This window comes from Vigna angularis, chromosome 6, assembly GCF_016808095.1.
Source record: "Vigna angularis cultivar LongXiaoDou No.4 chromosome 6, ASM1680809v1, whole genome shotgun sequence".
Classification (NCBI taxonomy): domain Eukaryota; kingdom Viridiplantae; phylum Streptophyta; class Magnoliopsida; order Fabales; family Fabaceae; genus Vigna; species Vigna angularis.
In genome coordinates this window covers 3,090,317-3,101,747 of record NC_068975.1, presented here as the reverse complement: position 1 = coordinate 3,101,747, position 11,431 = coordinate 3,090,317, and the positions used below count along the sequence as shown (strand labels likewise).

At 32.7% G+C, this 11,431-nt stretch overlaps 1 long non-coding RNA gene across 1 annotated transcript; it reads right to left on the bottom strand.

Moving 5' to 3' along the window:
* Positions 1-6,913: 6,913 nt before the first annotated feature.
* Positions 6,914-9,001, bottom strand: LOC108341246 (uncharacterized). Its single transcript, XR_008249722.1, has 4 exons — positions 8,493-9,001; positions 7,959-8,116; positions 7,689-7,794; positions 6,914-7,092 (listed from the first exon to the last, which is right to left on the bottom strand). It is a non-coding gene; the product is annotated as an uncharacterized LOC108341246 (long non-coding RNA).
* Between the last annotated feature and the right edge of the window lie 2,430 nt (positions 9,002-11,431).

Genomic DNA, 11,431 nt, shown 5'->3' with positions numbered 1-11,431 from the left:
GAGTTTCTCCACTTAGAAAATGACACATGGCCACTTCCTTCTTAAGAAAAACTCTTCACTTAAGAGCTTGCCATGTGGCCATCATGTCCCATGGTGGGACACACTCTTTAAAAATAAGATTACAAACCATACAATACTTAGCCCTTAATACAAGGCCTAAAATTAAATACTATACTATTTGACCCTTAATACAAGGTCTAAAATACACACAATTTTACTAAGAACATGTTGATGGCTCATGATGATTAGAGCTCGGACCCACCTTTCATAGATGAATCCAACTCTTCTTAAGTACGCTTAACCATGGCTAGGGCATATGCCATCATGATGGGGGAAGGTAGCTAAGTGTCTCGGTCATAAGCTGTTTTATGGTTAGGGATTATGTGTTTAGTGATTTTCTAAGAGAAGTTGGACCAACTCTTATAGGAAGGTGGCTAGAGGAGACCACTTAGGTTGCTTTTTTTATCCTAGAGTGACCTTACAAGCATAATATGACACAAAAATGGCAACATAACTTTACTATAAATCAAAGGTAATTACGTGAGGGGGAGACACCTTTATTTATAGGCTAAGGTGTCTCCAAATGGACAAAAACTTAGACCTAAAAAAGCAACCTTGGCTAGCTTCGAGAGCAAGGAGAAATCTTCTCCAACATGAGGGAGATAAGTGGAAAAAATCATCTCAAATGAGAGGATGACATGTGGCCACTACCTATGGAAAATACTCTTCATTCCAGAGTGACATGTGGTCATTAACTAAGAGGAAAAACTCTTCAATGGTAGGAGGACACATGTCTTGACCGTCTACCTTTCTCTTATCCATCAAGTTAGCTAAAAACGTTGACCCCTTGGTCAACTCATGGCTTGGACGTCCCATATTGGTCAACATTGGGCCTTGGTCCTTTGTTGACTTACGTGGTCAAAACCCTATTCTACTTGGCCCAAAATATAAGACTCAAACTAAATCCTACACTACTAGGCCCATATAAAGCCAATTAAATCTTGGACTATTTAGCCCAAAATACAAGACCCAAAATATTCTTACTCTATTAGATGCTTCATAATGGCCCAAGAGAGAAGTCTAGGCTCATCTTCTGTGGATGACTTCAACTCTTCTTGAATGTGCTTGGTCACGACTAGGGGGTATGCCATCATATGTAGATGATGCCTCTTCATAATCAATGTCATTGTTGGTTGCCTTTCTCATTCTTAGATTAATAGAGCGAGACATGGATTCGGTCGGTAGTGTGGCCAATTGTAGATCCAAATAAGTCTTTAGCTCGAACAACACTGAGGTTGATGTTGAGTTGGACATCAACACAACCAACGAGGGTGATAAGTTAAATCTCTAGATTGTCCCGAGCTATGAGTGGGCATCCTGATACGTGTTAGAATACGTGACCCACTTTTATTAGGGGTAGGAGTTAATGGATTTTGTTGGGCGTGTTAAGATAAAATCATCTATAAGACTTATATGTCTAAACGCTTTCATATGTTTTGAAGTTTAACCAAATAATATTAAACGAAATGAAAATCTAAAGATGATTATAACTAGAATAGAATAAGCAGAAACATAAGTGTTAGCTCAAAATCCTTAATCTTCTAGAAATATAAGAAACCCTTAGGAAAGCACTTAGGCATATATGTAACGTAGAACAACCAAAGTTAAAACATTTAGACGCAACACTAAACAACTCCCAAGTCAAAGCGTCTATGAGAGTTATGATAAATGCGTAAGCTATATTGTACTAAAGTGTAATAAGTTAAACTCTCAATGGACAAGGACGTTGAAGTGTTGAGGCAATGTTTTGGTAAAATACTTAAGTGTTTCAGGTAAAAATCCAAAAGCATGTAGAAACTAAAACTTTCTAAATGTTCTAGCTAAAGAAAGAAAATCTCAAAAAGCATTTAGAACTAGACTAGCCGATACCATGAGTTAAATCCTTTACTTCGTCCAACGATGAAGTTCTCATTCAACGCTTGGTATCTTAGAGAAAAGCTTAAATGATAAACGCTACCTCAACGGTAGAAAATGTGAAAAACACTTTGTTTTTATAAACAAGTATTAAATGTCATTAAATGCGCAATGTTCGAAAACATTCACGCATCCACCTACTCTATTTGAAATATATCAAATATTCGAAGACATATATGATACATGCACATCTACTCAAGAGATAACCTACTACACACATGCACCTGCTCTATTTGAAATATATTAGAAGTTGACGTTAGAGACAGAGAAAACATTCACGGAATGTTTTTACCGTCAAAAGTCATGCCAGAAAAATAGTACAACCTATTTCTATCAAAGTATTGAAAAAACAAATTTACTCTGACAAGTTGACTTTAACCAATGACTGTTTCACACGACAAGACGAAAAAGACACAAGATTCAAGAAAATAGCTCAGTCTAACGGATATCTTTTGAAGAGCCTTTAAATAGTAGATGATTTGAACTAAGAATCAAGAGGATAACTCACAACAAAAACATCATCCTATGAAGAGAAGAAAAAACGTTTAGAGAAAAGCACAGAGAAGCTCAAGCTCAAAGAGAATATTTGCAAAGAGAAAAAGCAAAGTCAAGAAACACTCTCAAGCGTCATTGTAAAATTAGCTTACGATTTATAAGTAGAGCAAAAATAAAAAAGAGAGAAATATCAAGTCTATAAATTTTATTGTATTGAACATATATCCTCTCTATGAGAGTAATCATCTAATGACTTGTAAGCAATTAGTTGATTGCAATTCTAAAGAGAATTGAAACACTTGTCGTAAACTCAGGTGAGTTAATTAAGGATTACTAGGCACTGTATCGGGGGATGCCAGGATGGTATAGTGGAAACCAAGAGTGGGTGAAACTCAACTAGTCTAGAGTAATAGGAGTTATTCTCTTACTAGGGATACCAGGAGTGGTGAAAAATACTACACAACCAACAGTGAGTAGTGAAACTCAACTAGGTAGTGTATCAAAGGATACCAAGAGTGCCTAGGGATACTAGGAGGGGTAATAATACTCAGTTGTAATCTTGTTGAAGATAATAGTGGAACCCTATCATGTTAGAGGAGAATGAACATAGCTTAGTTGGAGTGAACCAGTATAAATATATATATGTGCCTTTACTTCTCTCTCAGTACTTCTCGTATAAAATCTACAATTGTATTTTCGTTTTAAATATAAGAGCTTTCCATACTAAACGATTATTCATTAAAAGGAAGTCTTTACAAATGATGCAACGAATATTCTGAATAGCACTTGAAAAGAATTTATTGTTTAAACCCAATCGTAAGGTCGAGCGTCTAACAACTTACAAGAAAAAATTTGTACTCGACTAAAGTGCTATATGAGAAAGGTTGCGAAAATTTTTTTCCATTAACATTATTCAACACCTCCTTCTAGTGTTTTCCGGTACTTTAAGGCAAACCTACCTTATTGAGGCTAACCGAAGCGCCAAGATGTTTAGCTTGATCGTTTTCACAAGGAATGAACGAGTATTTCATTGGAGAGAGAGTATTCCTACGGACTTCTTCTACATGTATGTCTGTCTCTTCTAAGATCTATTCATTCGTCTTCTTTTTTATGAATTTGAAATGGGCATAGTACAAGATTTCAACATGGCACCCACTCAACTGCACCTGAACAGTTGAGCTTGGATGCATGCCTTTAGGGTGCTCTTCTCGACTCTAGACATCACTCCTACTCCTCCCACATCTTCCTCCACTACCTTCACACTTGCCCGAACGCCAAGAAGAGTTGGGTCTCCCTAATATCCAAAATGGGGAGGTGGCTATTTTCTTTGTTTGACGCTTCCTTTAAGGGATAAAAGGAAAAAAGGAAATCTCACCTTCAAGGTGAGAAGTCCTCCACTTCGCAAACTTTCAAGGCCCTTAACTAGAGTTGTCTTTAGCATGGAGTTTCAACATTGTGCTAAGGTATCCTTCAACCTGGCAAGGGGTGAGAAGCAACTAGTGAGGAGGATGTTTTACCCATGTTGGGAAGAGATCGTCTAGGAAGACTAGATTGTTTAACAACTCGGATTTTGAGGTTTAAGAAACAACACTCAATAAAATAATAATCACAAGATATAATGTTTAAACGATTACTTATACTAAGGGACTATACTGGATGAAACATGTGTCTATCAAATATAACAATATATTTAGTAAAGATAAATGGTTATTAATAATTGAAACTTTATGGGCTTTTCTGCAATTCTGGAAAAGTAAGAAGTACTGAAATGCAATTTTGGGGAAAAATCAGTTGTTAATAATTTATTAAATATTTTTCAAGATAATTATATCTGAAAATATCAACAGAAATATCTACCAAATATTTAAAAACTAACTAAATCTATTAAATATTTGAGAGATATTACAATATCAGATAAAAGATTTTATCAACACATCTCCCGAATATTTTTATAATTATCTAAAAATTTTAATTATTTGAAATATATTGCAATACAAGATAAAAGATTTTATCAACAAAATATTCAGAATTGAAGTCCAATCAATTCTTATATAATGAGACTCAAGGGAAGCAAAAGAGACCCATCACTCATTCACTCGAACTCCTCCACTAGGAAGTAATCATCCACTACCTCTTACTTTTATTATATCATGTATTCCACTCAAATCGTGGAGGGCTAAACTTATAAGATTATTCCACTCTAATTTCATTATGGGTTTTGAGGTTAAATTGAATTAAATATCTTTGTTTCTTTTCATTATTGATTTGGGTTATCCTTCTTCTATGTCTTTCATCTCTTAATTAGGGGTGGACAAATAGAACTGAACTGCACTATACTAATAAAATATGTACTGAACTAAAAACTAATTTGTATAAACTGAACTGAACTGTAAAACAATTCAGACAAACTGAACTGAACTATTTTTTGTTTTATCAAACTGGACTGAACTGAACTATACTAAATTGTACTAAACTACAATATAAACTAAACTGAACTACTAACTATACTAATTTTAAACTGAATTATACTAATTTTAAACTGAATTGTACTAGTTTTCAAACTGAATAGTATAACAATACATGTTCTTTTTAATTGAAATTTATTTTAATATTTATTTTATTTTATTCATAAGTGTCATAAAAATTAACTTTTTAATTATTTGATATTATTATTTTCTATTTTATTTATATTTCTTTTATTATTATATGTGTATGGAAATTATTTCATTATTTATTTTGTCATGAATATTATTTTACTTTTATAATTATTTTTTTAATTTTTTATTTATATTTTTTTGTTTTATATGTGTATATAATTTATTTTATCTTTTTATCTACTTATTTTATTTTAAAATAATCTTTTATTTATATTTATTTTGTTCCCTCGTAAAGCTGTTTTATTAATCAATTATTTATTATTTATATTTTATTATGTAAAAATTAAAGTAATATTTATTAATTATTATAATATAATAAAAGATGATACTAGAAAAATTACTCTTAATAAACGTTTGTTAATTTTTTTGTCATTTGATATTTCTATAATATTAATTATTTTTAGTACATTACTATTTTTTATGATATTTCATTTTATATTCATTTAATAAAATTTAACGTTAAAAAATATATTTTAGTTTTACTATGTAAAATACTATCATTTAAAAATAATAATATTAATATTTATTTTAAAGTAAGTTGATTTTTAAAATAAATAGTTATTTTAGTGTGTGCGCTTACACACATTTTAATATCATTAAAACAAATTTAACATATTTTTACATATTTAATAATATGTTAAAGAATATAATATATTTAAAGTATTATTTTTTTATATAGTCTTTTTTTATGAATTATATTACTTAATCATTTAATAAAATTAAATTTAAAAAAATATATTTTACTTTTATTACTTAAAATAATATTATTTAAAAAGTAATATATTGTTATTGATGAAAAAAATATAAAAATTTGAGATAAAAAAATTGTCTTAAGAAATTCATTATTAATTTTTTATTTGAACGGTTTCTTTTATTAATATTTTATTATTAAATAATATTTTCTTAGCAAGACAGAACAATTGAACGGGAACTAGAGAAGAGAAAAGTGTAGATACAGTTCTCTCACAGTTAACTGAACCGAAACTGTTATAAGTTCAGTTTTTAAAAACTAAACGATAAAATAGTATACTGAACTTTTAGTAAAAGTGGATCAGTTTTTTTAAGTATAATATAGTATAGTTAACTATAGTACAGTACAGATGAGTTAATTTTGTCCAGCCCTACTCTTAATCACGTCAAAAGTAATGGTTTTTACATCATAAAGTGTTTTAATTTACATTCATATTTATCATGAGTTCAAGGGTTTCTAGGTTTGATTAAGAAAGTACTTTGATTGAATTTAGTAACTTTCATATGATTGAATGAGTTTTTGTTATCAATTGATAATGTACTTTGATTAGTGCACTACAAAAAATTTTAATTTTTTCGGGGGTTATTTTTTCCGTTTCCGATGGTTTTAACCCCTGGAAAATGCATTACCCGCGGTTTAAAAAACCCCTGGAAAAAGCTGCGTCGCTAAGTAATTACCGGCGATTTTTTCAAAAACCGTCGGTATTAGCAGAGGTTTTACAGAAACTGCCGGTATTAGTAGGGGTTTTACAGAAACCACCAGTATTAGTGGGGTTTTACAGAAACCGCAAGTATTAGTGGAGGTTTTACAGAAACCACTAGTATTAACGAAGGTTTTACTGAAACCGTCGGTATTAACGGAAGTTTTACAAAAATCGCTGATACTTACAAGGGTTTTTAGTTTTTGATGGTGATAAAATTCAAATTAATTTTTTAACCACACCGGTAATGAAATATGTACTAAAACTTAATATTATATATAAAATAAACTTGTTCAATATATTAATATAATTCATACATTTAATTGTTCATGAAAATTAAAAAGAAAGAAAATGTTCAATACTAAATTAAAATAGAAAGATGTTTATTAACAATGTTGATTTTGATGCATAAAGTTCATAGTAGACCCAACGATCATGTTGTTCCAATGACCCTCTGCAATGAACTTCTCCAACTTGTCCTCGACTTCTCCATCGCTCAAGCCAACTTAGGGATTCTAGATTTGTCAAGATGTAGAGATAAGCAAATAATATAACAGTAATTATATCATTCAATTAATGAAAGAAATTAAATAAGGTTTTAATATTCAATCAACAATTTTTTTTAATAAAAAGTGAATTAAAAATATATAAAGAAATGTAAAATTGAATTAAATGTTTAATAAATGAGAATGAGAATGAAAAATGAGTTTGAAGGGAATCATTTATTTACCAAAAGATGATAAAAAAAGCGAAAGGTAAGTTAATATTAGGACACTGCTTTCTTATCTCAATTCTCAAAGCCAATATGAGTGAAGAAGAATGTTAGCTACATCATCATGCATGTGTGTGAGAGGTCACCAATATATTTCATAATTTTTTTTCTAGGAAAAACAATATTTTCTGAATATGATTTCACACCGTTGCTAATTTTGTCCTGTAATGCAATGGATGTAATTTGATGCTAGAACATCACCTAGAAACATGACACAAGATAGGACACACTGCAGCCAATTACCGATTCATAGTAATTTTCTATCTTACCAATGAATTAAATTTTGCATAGGTAATCCAAATGTTAGATATGTAAAACAAACACTGAATTCTATCTTACCTGTATGAGCATTACGAAGATATCTGAAGAACTTCCATGTGCTGCTACTATCACAACTTTCCCATTTTCTTTAACAGCCTTCAATGTTCTATCAATCTCACTCTGCCTTGATTTTAGAATCAATCATACACAAGTTTTCAATAATGTTATTATAGAAAATCTGATACAAATGCAATCATTTATACAATATTATTTTTGGTCTATCTGTATATTGTTGCAGCATATTAATTGTACACAACAAAAATATAGGTTCAGAGTTCAATATCTCACCTATTGTATCGTACACTACATCAAATTTTTCTTCTAGATCTTCAAGCAGCCCCTTTATAATCAATGGCTAAGTTTGCTCCCAAGTTCCTTAACAAGTCCAGTTTCCCAGTACTGGCTGTGGCTGCTACCTTTGATGCCCCAAAAACGTGCTTCGTTAGCTGCATCATCAAACACATACACACCAAATCATTTGGTATGTTCTGAATTGATTTATGTCGATAGTGAGAAAATTTTCAATTCTAGAAGGAATTTAAGAGTGCTCCATAAACACATTATCTTAAAGACATTGTTGTAATAAAAACATTATTTAATGACAGAGCTGTCAGTTCTCTTACTTATACATACTTGTAAATCTTATTTAGAAAAATCTTATTCTTGAATCAATCTTAAAAGTGTTGAGTCGGTACTAATCACATCTGAATCTCTTGATTGTAAGCTTTCATAGATCTTGATTACATGACATTAGGATCTTAAGAATTTATGATTGTCACTAGATTAAACATAATTACATAAGTAAGTCAAGAAATTACTAACCTTGATCCATGCTAATTGATTCTTGATTTGCTTCAACTCCTTACTCAATCTATCCCTTGATGCAACCTTAATTCTCTCAAGACTTTCTTGATGGCTTTCTAATGGAAGAGAGAGCTTCTTAATTGTGCTTGTGTGCATCAGGGACAAAACCCTTCAACCATTCTTATACAACTTCCATCAAGTTGTAATTGCCATTAAGTCCCTCAAATATATTAAATCACATTTTAACCCTTATTTATTTTCACATGAGTCACTTAATTGTTAGGTAATTCTAACATTCTCCCACTTGACTCTTGTGATATCATAACATTCTGTGATTTAATAAATAATCATAATGCGCATTTAAGGACTTTATATAATTGGCTTCATCATTATTCATAATTAAAGATACAAAAATAATAAGAGTCATGGCGGTCGCACATCATTCAACCAATATGTCTCCTTCCATGTACTACTGTATTATCTCTTTCTCTTTAATATGACATTACAAAACTTAAATACATAATGGGTTCAAACATAATGTCATTTTAATAAGAATAATATAATTTGTTTCTTTTTCTTCATCATAATTTGTATACATAACCATATAGAAGAAAATACAAATACAAATTTCAGAAACTTATACATTAAAGAACTCAAGTGTCACATAAGCATTAATAACATTAACATTCAACTTTCAGTGGTAGACATAATGCCCATATTCTTTACATGATCAACAAATAATTTGGGCGGTAACTCTTTTGTTAAAGGGTCAGAAATCATAAAATCAGTGCTAATATGTTCTATTGACACTTTATGTTTCTGAATTTCTTCTTTAACGACAAAGTATTTCAATTCCATATGTTTAGCACCTTTGGAATACTTATCGTTCTTAGAAGAGAAGACTGCTGCGGAATTGTCACAATAAATTTTCAGCGGCTTGGCAATAGTGTCAACTATTCCAAGTCCTGAAATAAAGTTCCGCAACCAATTAGCCTGAATAGTGGCCTCAAAGCATGCCACAAATTCAGCTTCCATAGTGGATGTAGCAATGATGGACTGCTTCGCACTTTTCCATGAGATTGCTCCTCCGGCTAAAAGATACAGATAACCATATGTAGATTTTCTTGTATCTATACAACCAGCAAAGTCTGAATCTGTATATCCAATCACTTCAAGATGATTAGATCTTTTGTAAGTAAGCGTGTGATTCTTTGTTCCTTGTAGGTATCTTAAAACTTTCTTTGCAGCTTTCCAATGATCCATTCCTGGATTACTCTGATATCTACCAAGCATACCAACTGCAAAACTAATATCTGGTCTTGTACATGTTTGAGCATACATCAAACTCCCAACAACAGATGCATAAGGGATATTTTCCATCTGTTTTCGTTCCAAATCATTCTTTGGACATTGCATGAGACTAAACTTGTCTCCTTTATGTATTGGAATGAGAGATGTTGAACATTTATCCATCTTAAATCTCTCTAAAACTTTATTAATATATGTTTTCTGAGACAAACCTAACAATCCTTGTGATCTATCACGAAATATTTCTATTCCTATCACATAATATGCCTCACTCATATCTTTCATTTCAAAGTTGTTAGAGAGAAATCTCTTAGTCTCACTTAACAGACCAAGGTCATTAGTTTCAAGCAAGATATTGTTGAGACTTTGGCAAGTGTACCAAATCGTTCTAAGTAATAAAACCGGTAAGACCGGATATCGTTTCCCAAGAGACTCGTGTCACCAAACAATCGTATAATTTCCAACTAACTTAGACTAAAGAATGCTTCATAATTTGTGTTTTTGTGCAAATAAAGTAAACATGAAACATAATTAATAAAAGTGATCTTAGATACTCAAACACTTGGAAATGGAAAGATTAGAAATGATATGGAATGGTATTGTTGGGGGTATGATTTCACCTACTTCACTCTTATGTATAGAAAATCACTTCCTCTTCATTAATATGCCAATGTCAATCTACTAAATTACTCAAACCCAATCCCTTGGTAGAGAGAGCCTAGACTTCCTTATTAGGCTCCAATCCCTTGGAAAACCTAACAATTATTTCTGCATTAAGAATTGAGATCTTAAGACAACCAAAGGTCCTAGCTCTATCCTTAGATACTATTTCCTTTAGGTGTTTAATCCAAGTCCAGATTTACCCAACATTTCCCAATATCAAGCAAACCCTAAAATCATGTAATGGGTAGCAATTTCACAACAAGCATTAAGAAAGGGAATTAAACACTAACAATCAATGAAAGAGGCATAAATTCATTCAAAACATAGTAGTTTACATAAGAATTCAGTGGCTACATCAATCCCCCAACAATAATGAAACTAGCTCTCCATGAATGGAGAGCTCAAGCTTACAACAATGGTGGAAATGGGAGAAGGAAGAAGACCCAAGGTTGAAGAAGGACTGTTCCCACAGCTCCTAGCTCGCCTCCAAGAGCTCCAATTGAGAGAAATCGTGTCTGGGCAGCCAAAGATCCCCAAATGCATCCAAACCCCATGAATAAATAGGCATTTTGACACATCAGCGAAAGTCGTGCCCGACGCCCCTCTGTTTTGCGCCCGGGCGCGAGACTCACTGGAAAGTCACGCCCGGGCGCCCCATTTCTCACGCCTGGGCGTGAAACTCTCTGGAAAATCTTCAAAACTCGCGAAAAGTCGCGCCTGGCGCCCCTCTGTCGCGCCCGGGCGCGGACCATCTGGATTTGGCCGAGCGTCCTTCTACCTGGCCGAGCGTCCATGATTTCTGGGCGAACGCCCTCTCTGTCGTCCACTGTGCGAGCGTCCACTGCGCTTACTCTCCGGACGATCGTCCTCTTCTGCTGGGACGAGCGTCCTCTTCTGCTGGGACGAGCGTCCTCTTCTGCTGGGACGAGCGTCCGCTCGTGCTTCCACTCTGGACGAGCGTCCGCTCTTCTGTCTTCTGGACAAGC